Consider the following 9244-nt stretch of genomic DNA (forward strand, 5'->3'; position numbering starts at 1 on the left):
CTTTGAAAGGAACTGTTTTAGCTTTTGTTAAAAATACTCTAAGTTCTCTGTCCTTCAAGACTGTATATAAGCTGGTTGTGAAATAAAATTAGGGCTGTCTGGCACTGACTGGCAGTCCTCTGGACTCTGTTCTGTCTCTGATATTTTAGAACAATTCAAAAAGGCTATTCCATCATGGTCATCATTTACTTTGCTCTTAAGTAGTATTGTAGTTATTGGAGCATAACTACATGTGTTATGTAAACATATAAAGCATGTGTCTTATTAGGCATAATCTATTTGCCTGTAATTTTCAAGCTGATTAATGAACTCATTATGGAGATTGGTCTCTGAACTCCATGAAGTAAAACTCTGCACATTCCCCTGGCTACCAGAGGCTGGTAGCCAAAGACAGGTGAGTTTCTTTCCCTCCTTTCAACCTAAGACAGGACATGAATGATGGAATTCATGCTCTCATGACAGATAAGATTGGGGTGTGGTAAGGAACAACCTTAGACAGGCACAGTAATCTGAGAGACTCAGTGGAGTCTTAAATAAATAAAAAGGGAAGAATTGTGGGAGCCCACAACTGACCCAGTTTCTCAGTTTGAGTCTGAAGTCTATTCTGGGTCAATAGAGTTTAAGCTTGCTTGCTCCAGGAGTGTGAGACAGTCCTGATTAACCCACAGAGTCTCCTTGAAGGGCTGTGAGAAAGTCCTTATTAGCCCACAGGAAGGAACATACCATCTAGCAAGATGCAGGCTGTTGATGCCAGCCAGAAGTCATTGAGATAGAAAATGAAACCGCCTGCTCCTTGATGCAAGGATACGATAGATCGTGGTTGAATGCCAGTGCTGTGCATTGTTCTACATCTGTCCTTCAAGACTGTATATAGGCTGGTTGTGAAATAAAATTAGGGCTGTCCGGCACTCACTGGCAGTCCTCTGGACTCTGTTCTGTCTTCTTCATTGTCTCTACAAATCTGCACACCTCTACCCAGCTACCCAACTGACTAGTCAGTGGGCTCTGTCAGCTAGGAAACACTTAAAGAAATGTTCATCATCCTTAGTCATCAGGGAAATATAAATCAAAACTGCTTTGAAATTTCATGTTATGCCCATTACAATGGCTAAGGCCAATAAATTAAATGACAGCTCATTCTATCAGTGGTGTAAAGTAAGGAAAATATTCATCCATTGCTGATGGGACTACAAAATTTATAGCCAATATGGAAATCAGTGTGTCAGCTCATCAGGAAGCTGGAATGGATCTACATTAAGATTCTGCTTTACCACTCTTGGGCATGTATCCAAGGGATGCTACCACAGAGACACTTTTGCAAGCATGTTCATACTGGTCTATTCATGGTAGTCAGAAATTTTAAATAACGCAGATATCAGTCAATGGATGAGAAGATAAAGAAAATGTGGTATATTTGCACAGTCAATTATTACTCAGATGTTAAAAAATTGAAATCATGAAATATGTAGGTAAATGGATAGAAGTTGAAATAATCATTCTAATTGAAGTATCAGAGATCCAGAAAGACAAACATGGTGTGTATTCACTTATATGTGAACTCTAGCTGTTAAGTCAAAGATAAATAAACTACAATCCATAGAACTACAAAGGTCAGATATAGTGTTAAGTACTAGGGAGGATGATGGATCACCCTAAGAAGGGAGAATAGAAGAGATAGTTTTGGATGGGGGTGGGGGAGTCTGGAACAGGAAGATCTAGTTAAGAGAAGTAAGAGGGTGACAAGAGAGGGAATACAGTGAGAGACAATTAAAATAAAGGACCATTTGAATGGTACTATGAAAATCTAATACAGTAGAAACTTCCTAAAATATATACATATATGAAAGCCATATTAATGAAATTATCAACTAACTGGGAGAATGGAGGACTGTGTCTCTGTATGTATATGTATTTCTTGTGCCTTTTCTTGGTCTCTTTTTCTTCTGTTTGTTTTGTCCTATTTTTATTCATTTGTTTTTGTTTTATGTTATTGTATTTTATTATTGTCCTTTAGATACCTATTTATTTTGCTATGAGAGACAGAAAGAGGGTAGATGCAGATGCCAGGCGATTTGTGGAGGAACTGGAAGAGTAGAAGGGGGAATTGTAATCAGGATATATTAAAAGAAACAAAGTCTATTTTCAATAAAAGAAAAAAAAACGGACATCGACATTAAAAATAAATAAAACCTCTATTTTGTTACACTGCAAATATAAAAGAAATGTATAGATATCTAGATGCATATGACATACTCAAATCAAGACAAAAAATAATAAATCATTAAAAACAGCTATGATTTTGTAGGCAGGACAAATTTTCAATTGAAGGTTTTGTGGCTGGGTTGGTGTCCCAATCCCTCTACAGAAATTCTTGCCTGGTTACAGGAGATGGCTAGTTCAGACTCTATCCCTCATTACTTGGAGTCTCAGCTACCACCACCCTTCATAGATTTCTGGTAGTTTCAATTACACTAGGCTTCTAGCTCATCCCCAAGATGCGCCCCCAATTCCAGTCATCTCTCCCAGTACTCTCTCCTCAAATTCAAGACTCTCTTTCCTTAATTGTCAAACCCTTTATGAAGCCAGCATTGTGAAGGAACCAAAACCTGACAGAGATATAACAACAATGTCAGAAACAAAATTTACAGACCTCTCTCCCTGAGCTACAAAGATTCTAAAAGTTATCAAGACAATACTGGTAAACACAATTCAAGGAAGAAATAAATTTCATCATGACTAAGTTGTCTTCATTCCGAGATTCAGAGGTAGATCAACATATGGAAAACAACAAATGTTATCAAAAACACATATATTGATTTAAGATAGAACTCACAAGAGCTCTCAAAACAAAATCATTAAATGATAAAAGTAATCGTGTTAGATGCACACCTAAACATAATAATGTTATGTGCATCATGCATATAGTCAACACCATACTAAATGGAGAAATACTCAAAGAGGTCTCTCTAAGATCAAGAAGAAGAAAGGGGTGAATACTCTCTCTTCTCCTTTTCAATATAGTGTTGAAGTCTTACACAAAGCAGTAGACAAGAGGAGGAAATAGGGATACAAACAAGAAAAGAATTTGTAGAAGTCCTATTAGCAGGAAATATTATATATATACACATATATAATTTATATATTTATATATTTATACATATATATATATATAAAACACAAACAATTCCATATGATTTCTTGAAGCTGATAAAGACTTCCAGGAATGTGGTAAGATCCAAAATTAATATACACAAATCTCTAGCATTCTCATGTGTCAGGGGAAAGTATACAAAAGGAATGAAACAATACCATTCATATGGAAACCCAATGTATAATACTTAGGAACAAATATAACTAAGGAAATGAAAGACATGTAAAATGAAAACTTTAATACATGACAGAAAGACACATGAGGATGGGCAGACCCATCATGCTTGTAACTGGAAAAATTAATTGTATGAAAATGGATATCACTCCAGAATCATTCTATATGTTCAAAGCAACCTCATCTAAAAACCCAGGTTTATTTATCTCAGACTTGTGAAAACACAATCAAAAAAGTTTATATGGTTGAACAAAAGACCAAGATAGCTGAGGCAACCTTGAACCAAAAGAATATTGTGTGTAGAATCACACAAACTATAGCATGGTACTGGCATATGAAACAAACACATAAATCAATGGAAAAGAACAGAGGAGCCAGATATAAATACACACAGCTAAACCTATCTGTCTATGTACAAGAATGTCAAAAATTATGTTAATAAAGTGTAGCATCCTCAACAAATGATGGTGGAAAAACTTTATTGGCAGAAAAATGAAACTTCATGGTTATATTTCACCCTGAGTAAAACTCATCTCCAAATGCATCAAAGATCTCAGTCTAAGATCCAATGAATGGAAATTTCCAGAAGAAGCAGGGTATACACTTCAACCTAGCAGCACAGGGAAGGCCTTCCTGTGTAGGACTGTGTAGCACAGAAACTAAGACCAATAACTTACAAAAAGAACTTTATTAGAGTACAGATTCTGTGCAGCAAAAGAAAGCATCACTTGAGTGAAGAATTAACCCAAACAGTGTGAGAAAATATTTGCTAACTGTATATCCAATAGAGGATTAGTGTTTTAGAGATGCACAGAACTGAAAATTAATAAACAAAAAACCAAACTAATTAGAAAGATGAGCTTTTGAACTGGACAGAAAGCTATCAAAAGAAGAAATATAAATGGCTAGTAGATATTTTAGAAAGTTTTCAAAATCCTTAGCAACCAGGGAAATGCAGTTTAAAATTGTGTTAAGATTCCATCTCATGTCAATTGGAATGACAATGATCAGGAATTCACATGACAGTAAATTGTGATGTGGATATGGGGAAGAGGACCCATACACACTGTTTCTGGTAAAGGCACAACTCCATTCAGTGATTTTATCTGGCTCTTCCAGATTTGGAGAGGCTTCCAAGCCAGACTAGGGGGTTAATCTTTCCTAATGAGAAAGTGAAAGCTAAATTTCCAGAGGAAAAAGGAACTGGAAACTAAGACATCCAGCAGGAATTTAAACAGCAGTGCCATCCCTGACAACACTCATTCTCACAAGCATTTAGAAGACACTCCAGGATATGTTGTAGATAAGTATCTGCACTGGATGCAGTGCAGATACTGTGAAATAAAGGGGCCAGACACAGACCGTGGAAAATATGAAAATGCCAGCCACTGTAGAAAGTCAGACAATAACAAATAATAGCCTAAAAACAAATCTCTTTCTTTGGTTTTATAAATGAAATCAATTTGAACTCAGCCACAATTTTTCTTTAACTCTAGTCTGTGGCTGCTGGTTTGTATATAGGGCATTGTTAAGAAATGCTTTAGAAATAGTACCACCCTTAAGAGAAAGATTTGCTAACCCCTGGTGCATGTGCTTTGCCTTGCATTAAAACATGAAAGGAGATACAGTCCTCTACAGAAGTAGAGGACACCATCTTTCAGTCATAAGGAAAGCCTTATAAAAAGCCTGGAGATCAGAGGGTGGAGTTTGCCACTAGTTAACCACAGAGAACATGCAGTGGTGGTAACATGTTTAATCCCAGCACTTGAGAGGAGGAAGCCAGAAGATCAGGAGTTCAAGGCCACGAGATTGAACCAGCCTAAAAGAGAAACAGAGCTGGGCAGTGGTGGCACATGCCTTTAATCCCAGCACTCGAAGGTGGAGACAGGAATATAAGGCTGGTGGAGACAGGATCTTGAGTCTCCATTCATTCTGAGATTTTATAGAGGTAAGAAGTCTCTAGTGCGGGTTCCTCTGCTTTTCTGATCTTTCAGCTTTCACCCTTGATATCTGACTCTGGGTTTGTATTGTTAAGAATAATTAGGATCATGCTTCAATATTACATCTTGAATAAAAGTAGATTTAGACCATTAATAAAAAACAATAATAAAATCAAAACAAAAAAACACAAAAAAGGAATATGTAGAACTTTGGAACATAATGAAAAGACATATACTAATCACAGGCATAGAAGGAAAAGGCAAATCCCAGGTGAATGGGATCAGATATTTAACAAAATCATAGAAGAAATCTTCTCCAAACTCCCCAAGCTAAGAAATGATATACCATGTAGCACAGAGAACACTAAATAGCACCAGAAACACATACACACACACACACACACACACACACACACACACACACACACACACACCACATTATAGTTAAAACATTAAATATGCAAACTGAGAAAAGATATCAAAAACTACCAGAAAAAATGCATAAATCACAAACAAGGGCAAGTCCATTGACTTCTCAATGTAAAATTTAAAAGACAGGAGGTCTTAGGGAAATGTGCTCCAAATTCTATGAGACCACAGATGCTAATCCAGACTACCTTACCCAGCAAATATATCTCACAGGGTTGAAGGACAATGAAAAACTTTCCATGATACAGGGTATCAGAACTATGTCTGTTAACTAATATGATGGCTAATCTTGTTTGTCAAGTGCACATACATGAAAAAATCATTTCCATAAGATTGGCCTGAGGGCATGTGTTTTGGGCATTTTGTTGACAGCTAATTGATATAGAGAGACCAAGCCCATTTGACATTGTACCATCCCTACACAGGCTGACCTGGGCTATGCAAGAACCATGGCTGAATATGAGCCTGAGAGTAAATAAGTATTTTACATTTGGACATGGCTTCTCCATCAGTTTCATGCTTTGAGTTCCATGTCTTGGCTTCTCTAAATGATAAAGTATAAACTGTGAAACAAACCCTAGCATAGCCAAATGTTTTTTTGGTTATGATGTCTAACATAGTGACAGAAACAAAAGTAGAACAGAAATAAGTCACAGGAAAATGAGGAATTGCTATGATAGACCTGACTGTTGTTGCTTTGGAGGATTGTAGTGGCATTTGGATGCTTGGGATGTAAATACCATTGAGTGCTCAGAATTTATTGTGCTATTCAGTGTATTCCATAGATTATGAGGAAGTCCAGAGACAAGGAAGGATGCTGCCCATTGTTGTAAGGCTCCTAGACTTTGTGTTTGAAGAAATGAGAGAATAAATGTTGGAGGAGTGTGAATATTGTATCTATGAAGAAACACACATTTCCCAAACATATATCTGGGCATTTCCATAGTGTAAGAAACATAACTTTAAAAGCATTTTGTTAACTTACAAAATATTTGGTGTGAGTAGGAATAATGTAATGCTTGAGATAGAAATTTGCACCAGGAAGCTCTGGTAAGAACTAGGCCTCAGAAAAAAGTTACAGGTAGGCTACCAGGCAAACCAGATATGAGCCTAGCCCAGGATATATCTATGATATGCTAATGAGGGAATCCCCAGGTGGTACTGATGTGCTAGTGAACCAGTCCCAAGCCATGATCTCTGATTGTGCAAAGCTACTGCATAATTAAATGATAAAATTACTGAAACTTTAGGAATGCTCTGTAGGATCACAACCTTGTGCTCATGAAACATGACTTCTCTAGCTTTGTGCTTATACCCAAAAGAAAGAGTTCTTGAAAATCTATGCATTGTTTTAGTCATAGTGAACTTTGAACTTTCAACACTGTTACTGGTGTCACACAGTTATGTCTGTCAGCCATAGCCATTGACCTACCTCACAAGGAGCTTCTGGACTTCCTGGACCTCCATCAGTGCCATCCTCCCTGGCTGCCACAGTTGAAAGATTTCACAGTATATGAGGGTCAAGCCTGAAAACTTCCAAAGCATCCTCACTGGAGAAGATTTCCCAGCAGAACCCATCGGCAGCACTTTTGTAAAGCAGCTGTTTCCTGTTTGGTGAGATATCTGTATAATGTATATATTATTGTAATATTTTAATGAATGTTTGCATGAATAAACCTTGTATATTCAAACAGAAATTCTTGGGTGGATGTCTTGATAGCCTAGTGCCTTAGGGTTAAGAGGCTCATGGACTGTGCAAAAAGGTGGGGTCATTTTGGTATCTAAGCATCATCCTTGATGCCAAGGAACAGCTTGTTTGCCCTTACAGGTGAAATGTCTCCTTGTGTCTAGGGTTTCAGGGTAGCAGTGATTCATCGAAAAAGGGAAGTGCCCCTGAAGTCTGGTAAAATTTTAGAATGTGGAGGATGTTTATTGTGGCTTATTCAAGAACAAATATTATATCGAGGACATATCTCTGATGAGTAATTTTTCTCTGTTTGGTTCTTAACAGGCAAAGGACAATTTAATGAGGATGATATAGAAGTGAAAGAGTGTAAGGAAGGTAGAGAGATATGAGGGAGAAAGAGTATAGGTTCTTCTTGTGTCTATCAGGAGGCACTTGGGTAGATGTGACTCAGCAGGAGTGGACTGTTTTGACCCAAGGCTTCTTTTCCTGCTGACAAGTTCTTTTCTGCTGATTGCATCTATCTCTTTAGGCTCAGAGAGTATCTGACGCAAGGTCCAGAATCATTTGTCACTGGGACACAGAGTGGTGGAAGTTCATCTGTAGATCTTTCCGAGCTGGGGTTCACTGTAATTTCCTGATGCAAGATCACTCAGGTGTCTGCATGAATTCTGACCTGTGTCCCCACAGGTCACATATCCTACCAAAAGAGGGTCTTAGGGTATATGTTAGAATTTGAAAAATGAATCAATACATTTGAAAGTAGCAAAATAAAGAGCAGATACATTTAGAGATCACCAAGCCAATTCAGACTACAGTGTCAACTCAGTCTTCTATGTTTAGTCATATAGATGGTATATATGATTTATTGTGAAAAACTTCTAGTGGTGAAGAGGATGAAGGATTCCCTGTCATTTCTTCATGCTCAGGGACCTCTGTTCTTCATTCATGACTGTCTTTGAACAGTAAGTGTATTAAGAGAGTTTAACTGGCCTACCTGATGTTACTGAGTTGTGCCAAGTTGATTCTAGCCTCAGAAAAGTTATGCATATACTTTCAAGTCTTTCATACATTCCAGAGGGACTCCTCACTCTGGCATCTCTATGGTATTGGAACTATTAAAGGGTATCTCAGACACAGAGAGAACAGGATGCATAATCATTCTACTAATTATTTCCAGGATATTAGTGTCAAATGAAAACTTCAGGAAGAAGAATTGAAAATTTTATTGAAGAATTTATATTAATTATACTACAGTGCCAAGTACCCAATCATGGCAGAGTGAGAAATTCTTAAGAAACATCCAAATGACAGAGGTTAGTGTTCGTTATCCATAATTTCAGGAAAGAAACATAGGGAACATAGACTCTATTTTGAATAGTGTTTGATAACAAACTATATTCATTTTACTGATGTGACAAGGAGAATACTAAGTCAGCAGCCGCTTCTTATAGAGTCCCAGCTCAGTGGTGAGATGTCAGCACTTCCAGAGAGCATGTAGTGTTTCAAGTGAGAATTCACACAATCAACTGTTTTCTCCATTTCCTGATTTTTGAGTTCTTTCCATTTACCTCCGCTTGTTTCTCAGTGGAATCCTATTACAAAACACGTATCACTGTGATCATTGAACTGTAAACTTTTCTATCAGTGAGTTAATTGTTTATAATCTCACACTGAGGCTTACTTTTTTATTCTTGTTGCTAGTTTTTCTTTGAAGATTCTCTGGAATTTGGGACAGGTTTTCACAGACCTGTAAAAAAGGTCGATCACACAAAAATTTGTATTCAGAGATGCTGTTAGGACTCTAATGGAAAATGGTGATAGGCACTGAAGAAGAGGGATTCCCCATTGAAGTTGAACCATATT

The 9244-nt window shown here is 37.3% G+C and overlaps 1 long non-coding RNA gene across 1 annotated transcript in view; it reads right to left on the bottom strand.

Annotated features, from left to right (window-relative positions):
• The window catches only part of LOC128103513 (uncharacterized), a 64570-nt gene extending 56446 nt beyond the window's left edge, over positions 1-8124 (bottom strand). Inside the window, exon 1 of the long non-coding RNA XR_008215704.1 lies at positions 7127-8124. This is a non-coding gene — a long non-coding RNA (uncharacterized LOC128103513). The remainder of the gene's footprint in view (positions 1-7126) is intronic.
• Between the last annotated feature and the right edge of the window lie 1120 nt (positions 8125-9244).

The sequence above is a fragment of the Peromyscus californicus genome, unplaced genomic scaffold (assembly GCF_007827085.1).
Source record: "Peromyscus californicus insignis strain IS unplaced genomic scaffold, ASM782708v3 Scaffold_8__1_contigs__length_139910024, whole genome shotgun sequence".
NCBI classification, from domain to species: domain Eukaryota; kingdom Metazoa; phylum Chordata; class Mammalia; order Rodentia; family Cricetidae; genus Peromyscus; species Peromyscus californicus.